Genomic DNA, 8,505 nt, shown 5'->3' on the forward strand with positions numbered 1-8,505 from the left:
TTAGAAATTGGGGTGACATTCATGGAAGGAGGGTTGGGATAAAGAAATACCCGGGCAGCACCGGGTTATCAGCTAGTTATATATATTTATATTGACAGCATCAAATGAGAGAGGAAGGAAGTTTAAAACAGGAAACCACCACTGGGCTTTATTCTGCCCTAAAGATCCGAGGCCGTTAATGACAAAACCAGAAATGTGAACCATTTTAAAGGGAAATGTTCCTACTTCTGCCTTCTTGCTGTGGTGATACCCTTGGTTTCACATCAAAACAGCTGGGCAGGGGAAGAGGGGGGGACTGTAGGGGAAAAAAAGTCTCCAGAGGCTCGGAAACTTCAGCTCTTTTGTCCGGGCATTAAATGAGAAGCGAGGAAGTTCGTCAGCCGAAGAGATGATCTCTCAGCCGTGAGTCAAGTGGAAGAGAGAGATTTTGCAAAGAGTGTCTGAATGCTGGCTGACGGGCCAAACCTGTTTAGAAAAATTATAGGGTGAGCCAAGAGAGGCGATCTGCTTGCTGTCAGCAGGAAGATACGAGCCATTAGAAGGCAGGTGGTTGGAGGGACGGGTCATCCATGGATCCAGATTTTCACCTTGGAGAAGAATAGAAATGGAGTGGAATAGCATGGCATAGCATATAGAATAAAATAGCATGTAGAATAGAATAGAATAGAATAGAATAGAATAGAATAGGAAAGAATTGAATAGAATAAGAAATCAGAATGGGTGGGATGGAATAGAATAGCATGTAGAATAGAATAGAATAGCATGTAGAATAGAATAGGAAAGAATAGAATAGAATAGCATATAGACTAGAATGGCATGTAGAATAGAATAGTATGTAGAATAGAAAAAGAAATCAATAGATTGGGATGGGATAGAATAGAATAGAGTAGCATGTATAATAGAATAGCATGCAGAATAGAGTAGAGTAGAATAGAATAGAATCTGGAAGGGATCTTGGAGGTCTTCTAGTCCAGCCCCCTGCTCAAGCAGGAGAACCTATCTATACCATCTCACATGCTTTCAGTTTCCTATCCCTGTTTCCCTATTTGCTTATTTTTGTTCACAAGTCTCAATCGACAGTGTTCTCAGAATGAGCCATCTATAGATTTTGCAAAGCAGAACCAGAATCCGTTTTTGTTTATTTATATTCCACTTGTATTATCTTTATACTAATTCAAGGGGGCAAACCAGTGGTGGGTTTCAAAAATTTTTAGAACCTCTTCTGTAGGTGTGGCCTGCTTTGTGGGAGTAGATTGCCGGCCATGTGACCAGATGGGAGTGGCTTGCCAGCCATGTGACCAGGTGGGCCTGGTCAACTTGTAAAATGTGGTGAAACTCACTTAACAACGCTCTTGCTTAGCAGCCAAAATGTTGGCTCAGGAACTCTGGCATTTGAAGCACGCAAGTCTTACAGCTGTCAAGTTACAAGACCCTTGCACCCCTAACCCTTTAGAAAAAAAACCCCGGTGTGTTGAAACTTGACAGCTTTAAGACTTGTGGACTTCAACTCCCAGAATTCCTCCTCTCGCTCTTCATCTTGATGAGGGGCGGAGGGGCGGGGGGAGGGAGCTGGAACCGGTTCCAAACGGCACTGTAGATTTGTGGAACCTCTTCTATAGAAGAGGTTAGAACTGGCAGGAACCCACCCCTGGGGCAAACGTATCTAATATTCCTTCCTCCCCGTTTTCCTGACAAGAACCCTGTGAGATAGGTTGAACGAAGAGCGAGGGTTTGGCCCAAAGTCACCAACCAGTTTTCATGGCTAAGACGGGACTAAAACTCACCAACTTCTGGTGATTGGTCCAAAGTCGCCCACCCGGCTTTTATACCTAAGGCAGAACTAGAATTCACTGTCTCTAGGTCATTGGCCCAAGTCACCCAGCCAGCTTTCCTGCCCAAAGTGGAACTAGAATTCACAGACACCTAATCACCCAGCCAGTTATAATAAAGGCAGGATGCAAATTTAAAAAGCCATTTGCCCCCAAGGTGTTTTTTTCAAGAGGCAACTGGACTTTCTGGTTTTTCTCTGAAGATGTTTCGCTTCTCATCCAAGAAGCCTCTTCAGCTCTGATGAGATGGTGGGGAATGGAAATCAGAGTTGAGGAAGCTTATTGGATGAGAAGCGAAACGTCTTCAAAAAAAACCCAAGAAAGTCCAGTTGCGTCTTGAAAAAGCATCTTTGGGACAACCATGACCTGGACGACAGAGAATCTCCAGATTCGTTTGTTTCCCGTCGCGTTTCAGCTTCAAATGGTCACTAAATGAATGGTTGAAAGTGAAGGACTACGTGTCTTCTTTCAGGACATGGTTTTGTTCCGTGTTCCAAAACTGAGGGCCAGAAGGGCTTGGAACAGAGTTGTGGTGTCCGTTTGCCCCATTTCCTGCAGTAGGAGGAAAGTTGTTGCTTATGAAAGTGTCAGTAATTGACAGATAAGGCAAAAAATACCCGAGTCTTCAATTAGCCACTGACAAATTGACTGCAGCCCTCAAGAGGAAAAAGGCTGCTCACCCTTGATTCTGTAGGAATGTCCTAGAAAAATGAAATATTTTAGGAAATATTGAAAGGGCAGAATATTTCCCCCAAAAAGGGAGGAATAAGTCATCCTCCCCCCACCTTTGTCAATGGGTCATTAAGGCCTGAGCCAGTATATTCTACATAACAAAGATTTACCTTCTTCAGGTAGAGCCATGGTAGGAATTGTCCAAAGCCCTTTCATTACATCATCACCCAGCAAGAGTCAACCAAGCTTGGGACTTAAAAGACAAACAGCCTACAAAGTTAGCTAAGATCCCTGTCCCCTGGGAGTCTGACCACCAATCAGAACACATTTCTTACACAGGAACAGAAAGCTCCAAGGCAGGTCCCAAGAGAGGGGTATAAAGCTCAGGCTCTCTTGGCATCTCTGCCCTTTTTCTTCAAGATCTTCAAGGCATGTGATCCCCTTTCCCCCCAGAATCTCAAAGCATGTGGTCCTGTCCACCATTAAGACCATCTAGGCTTCAACTCTGCCTGGATGACTTTGAGCCAATCACCAAGAGGCTGTGAGTTCTAGTCCCGCCTTAGGCATGAAAGCCGGCTGGGTGACTTTGAGCCAATCACCAGAAGACTCGGAGTTCTAGTCACGCCTTAGGCATGAAACTTTGGGCCAATCGCTCTCACAGTCAAACCCACCTCACTGGGTTGTTGTGACAAAATAGGAGCAAGGAGTATTATGTACACCTACACTACTTTGTGTTACTTAAAAAGTAATGAAAAGGATAAACATAATAATTTGTAACATTGTTACTTGCATAGTGTTTGACATGTTCTCATGCTAAAGCATTCTCTACATTTTATAAAGAAAATAAATACATAAAATAAGTTGTCACCGGTTTGAAATGATACTGCAAAATGCAAACATCTCAGAATGCATGACAATTAACGTTTGTGTGTGTGTGTGTGTGTGTGTGTGTGTGTGTGTGTGTGTGTGTAGAACTGGACAAACAGCTTATACTGGCATTTAGGTAGAGCTCCAAATGGATCTGCCTCTTGAAAAACAGTCTTTAGTGGAGCATTTAACCGTATACCGAGCATTGTGCACACACAAACAAACAAAAGCTATCATTATAGCTGTGTGTCTGGAGAGCTGAAAAGCAGCCCCTTCTGAACTCATTTAAGAACATTGTGACAAAAAAAGAAGAAGCAAAACTCAGCAATTTTCTCCACTCTTTTTATTGTTCAAGCAAGAATCGCCACCGAGGGGAAAATCTCAACTGAAATTAGGTATACATTTCAATTCCGTCTCACCACGCCCACAAATTTCTGCCTTGAGCATCCTTGCCGGGTGTAAAAGCCAATGTTTTGCTCCCTGTTTCAACTGATGGGTGAATTGTTTTGAACATACCAGCTGCCTGGAAGATCAGATCAAGACAAAAACATATAAAAAAGGAAATGTATAAAAGCATATAAACATATAATAAATACTTATTAAAAACCTACCAGTAAATATCCTAAAAAGCACTGCAATTTCTCAAAGTAACTGCCAAAAGGAGAGAGAGAAAACTGTCCAGCTGTTAAACCTGGACTGGACAACATGGGATGTCATGTTTATATTCACTGTGTATGTAGAGTGTGAGTTTATCATTAAATTGATAATCTTTTCTGCTTTTATCCTAAAACCCAGAAATAGCTAACTTGAGGAGTTGATTATTTATAGCTGGGACAATTCTGAAATCGGTGATGTCAGGAAAACTGGAGTTATTATTAAGGAAGTTTGTAACAGAAGAGAAGAGATTATATATTGGCCAAGTGTGATTGGACACAAGGAATTTGTCTTCGGTGCATAAGCTGTCAATGTATGTACAAACAACAAAAATATAAGAAGTGTATGTACACAAAACAAAGAGATAAAGACACCAACAAGAAAAGGTAATAGGAAAGATGAGAAGGATAATAATAACTACATGGGTAAATATCCTTAGACAATGCTGTGGGAATTAAGTGTTTAGCAGAGAGATGATGGCATGAGGAAAAAAATTGTCCTTGTGTCTAGTTGTTTTGGCATGCAATGCCATATAGTGGCAATCTTAGAGGAGGAGTTGAAACAGTTTGTGTCCAGGATGTAAGGGGTTCGTAGATATTTTCTACAGGCTGGTGCAATTGTGTTTTTTTTCCTGCAGTCCGAACTATCTGTTGAATTTTAGGAAATTTGCTAAGGCATGGACATGAAGTGTTGCATCATTTCAAAGAACACCAAGTTTACTCACCAGGTTGTGTTTGAGTCCAGCTGTTGACAGTACAGATAGTCCTCAACTTACAATCATTTGTTTAATGACTGTTCAAAGATACTCCAACAAAATGAACCACAAGTACTTCAGGCAAAGCGAAGAACGTTTTATTAAGGCAAGATGGTGTAGGATATAGAAACAAAAGATACATTTGGTAATGTGTGAGAAAGCAACAATAAAACAATAAATGATATGAGAAAAAATACCCTCACAAATACCATTTCCACTTTTCTTGTCCAGGTTTATTTATTTTAACACTTGCAACACACACAGACTTTCGAATGCAGCCCTGTTATTTGATTGATGGTCACCAAAAGGGCTAGTTTTTTGCATATCAAAGGAAATGGTTTGGGCTCAAAGCAAAAATGTGGTTTCCTAAAGTTCAGGAGGAGGCCTGGGCGGCTTGCTAAAATGCTAATATCATCTTTATTGAAATGCTAATAATGAAGTTTAGAATTCCATAGCTGAGGTGTTGAAATAGCAAATTTGAAGGAGGCTGTTGCAAATGACTTTCCCAGCAATACCGCCCAAAATAACATGGAACTATCCACAAAGCCACCAGGAGCTTCATTTGAAGGAATCTCATTCTTTTCAAATTCATATAGCATTGTGGCTTAGAAATGCAAATTTTCCTTCCAGGAAAGGGAATTTTGGGTGCACAATCAGTTTGCTCTATAGTTTTGAGTGCAATGCAGAGAGGTTCAAGGGAGTTCCCCATCAACAGAAGCCAAATTGAGTCAACCCAAAGGTGCTTTTTGAAAAAAGGCAGCTGGACTTTGTTTTCCTTTGAGAACATCTCCCTTTTTTTCAGTTCTGACTGAAGAACCAAAGAAGCTTCTTGGATGAGAAGCAAAATGCCTTTAAGGAAAAACAAAAGTCCAGTTTCCTTTTGAAAACCTTTGCAAGTTAAAAAATCAAAAAGATAGCAAAAGAATCATGCCATCCACTCCTTTGGTTTGCACTATTTAATTCTTAATTTTAACTTTTTGGGTTTGAAATCATTTTTTAAAACTGCTCAGGCTTGCTCCAACAGTGAGATGGGTGGCATAGAAATTGAATAAATAAATTACTAATTTAAACCCTGGGCTTTAAGCAATTCATCTCCTCTACAGGAGGTTAGAAAACAGAAGCAAAAGTTAAAAACTTAGAATAAAGGAGGATATGTAAATAAAGATAAAATAAATGTGTAATTAAATAATGAATACTGAATAACCAGGTTAAGTAAACATTATGATTAACAGAATTAGAGGATAATGGTTACAAATGTGATGTTCATACGTTTATAATGTTTGATATCATTAACCAATTATAGATAAAACTGAACAGAGTGTTTGATTAAATAATGGAAAATGTTTAGTAAGGAGAAGTGAAGATTATGGTGAATGGACTTTAAGAATAATAGTTATAGTTATTATTAAGTATGATGCCTGTTACTTGTACTTAAAAGAGATTGTACCCAGACAGTACACTGCCATTGTAGATATGGAAATTTTATATATAACGAAGAAAATTTTATTATTATTATTATTATTATTATTATTATTATTATTATTATTATTATTATTATTATTACTTTATTATTATTATTACATCAACAGAAGTGTATCACAGCGGCCAGTTGTTTCGCCGGATTTGGCATTGATTACTAGTCGGGCCCCACCCAGGGGCCTAGGACGTCGTAACGTATTTTCGTAATATGTGTGCAGATCCAAGCAGTGCAGCCTTTTGCATTTGACTGATGGTGATTTTGTCAATTTTTAACTGTTTTAAATGTAATTCCAGTGCTTTTGGAATAGCACCCAGTGTGCCGATTACCACTGGAATTACCACTGCTGGTTTGTGCCATAATCGTTGGATTTCAATTTTTAAGTCCTGGTATTTCGTGATTTTTTCATATTCCTTCTCGGCGACCCTGCTATCACCTGGTATTGCGATGTCTATGATTGTAACCTTATTTTTCTCAACCAGTGTGATGTCTGGTGTATTATGCGCCAGTATTTTATCCGTTTGTATGCGAAAATCCCACAAGATCTTGACCATCTGACTCTCGACGACTTTTTCAGGCTTATGTTCCCACCAGTTTGCTGCTGTTTTAATATTATAATTTTTGCACAAATTCCAATGGATCATTTGTTCCACTGAATTGTGCCGCATTTTATAGTCAGTCTGTGCGATTTTTTTACAGCAGCTGAGATTATTATTATTATTATTATTATTATTATTATTATTATTATTATTATTATTATTATTATTATTATTATTATTATTATTATTATTATTATTATTATTATTATTATTTTATTATTAATTTTATTATTATTTTATTATTATATTATTATTTATTACAACAACAACAACAACAACAACAACAACAACAACAACAACAACAACAAATGAAGCCTACAAATATTTAGGCATTCTGCAGTTGGATAACATCAAACATGGAGAAGTAAAAACTATTGTCAGGAGAGAGTACACCAACAGAGTTAGTATAATTTTGAAATCTAAATTAAATGGTGGAAATACAATCAAGCCCATAAAAACCTGGGCAATACCAGTTATAAGATACACAGCTGGTATAGTTAACTGGACACAAGCTGATTTGGACATTTTGGACCGAAAAACCAGGAAACTAATGACAATGCACTACAGTTTACATCCACGCGGTGACACTGATAGACTATACCTGCCCCGAAAATCAGATGGCAGAGGATTATTACAAGTGAAGCAAATAGTTGAAGAAGAAAAACATGCACTGGCTGATTATTTAAAAGAAAGTCAAGAACATCTATTAATCGAAGTAAAGAACAAAAATCTACTGAAGGCACAATAGACAAAACAAGAATACAGAAAAGATGTGATAAAATCAAGAACGGAGAGTTGGCAGAACAAAGCATTGCATGGTCAATTTCTGGAAAAAATAAAAGATAAAGTGGACAGTGAAAAAACTTGGTTATGGTTAACAACAGGTACATTAAAGAAAGAAACAGAGTCACTAATCCTGGCTGCGCAGATAGATAGAACAAGCTATCCGAACAAATGCCATTAAGGCCAAAATCGAAAAATCCTCTGATGATGCCAAATGCAGACTCTGCAAAGAAGTTGATGAAACTGTTGACCACATACTCAGCTGCTGTAAAAAAATCACGCAGACTGATTATAAATTGCGGCACAATTCAGTAGCACAAATGATCCACTGGAATTTGTGCCAAAATTATAATATTTAAACAACAACAAACTGGTGGGAACATAAGCCTGAAAAAGTTACCGAAAATCAGATGGTCAAGATCCTATGGGATTTTCGTATACAAACGGACAAAATACTGGTGCATAACACGCCAGACATCACACTGGTTGAGAAAAATAAGGTTACAATCATAAACATCGCAATACCAGGGGATAGCAGGGTCGACAAGAAGGAACATGAAAAAGTCGCGAAATACCAGGACTTAAAAATTGAAATCCAACGATTATGGCACAAACCAGCAGTGGTAATTCCAGTGGTAATCGGCACACTGGGTGCTCTTCCAAAAGCACTGGAATTACATTTAAAACAGTTAAAACTTTTAAATCACCATCAGTCAAATGCAAAAGGCTGCACTGCTTGGATCTGCACACATATTACGAAAATACGTTACGATGTCCTAGGCCCCTGGGTGGGGCCCGACTAGTAATCAATGCCAAATCCAGCAAAACAACTGGCCGCTGTGATACAATTGTATAATAATAATAATAATA

The sequence above is a fragment of the Natrix helvetica genome, assembly GCF_964273705.1.
Source record: "Natrix helvetica genome assembly, chromosome: 4".
NCBI lineage: Eukaryota > Metazoa > Chordata > Lepidosauria > Squamata > Natricidae > Natrix > Natrix helvetica.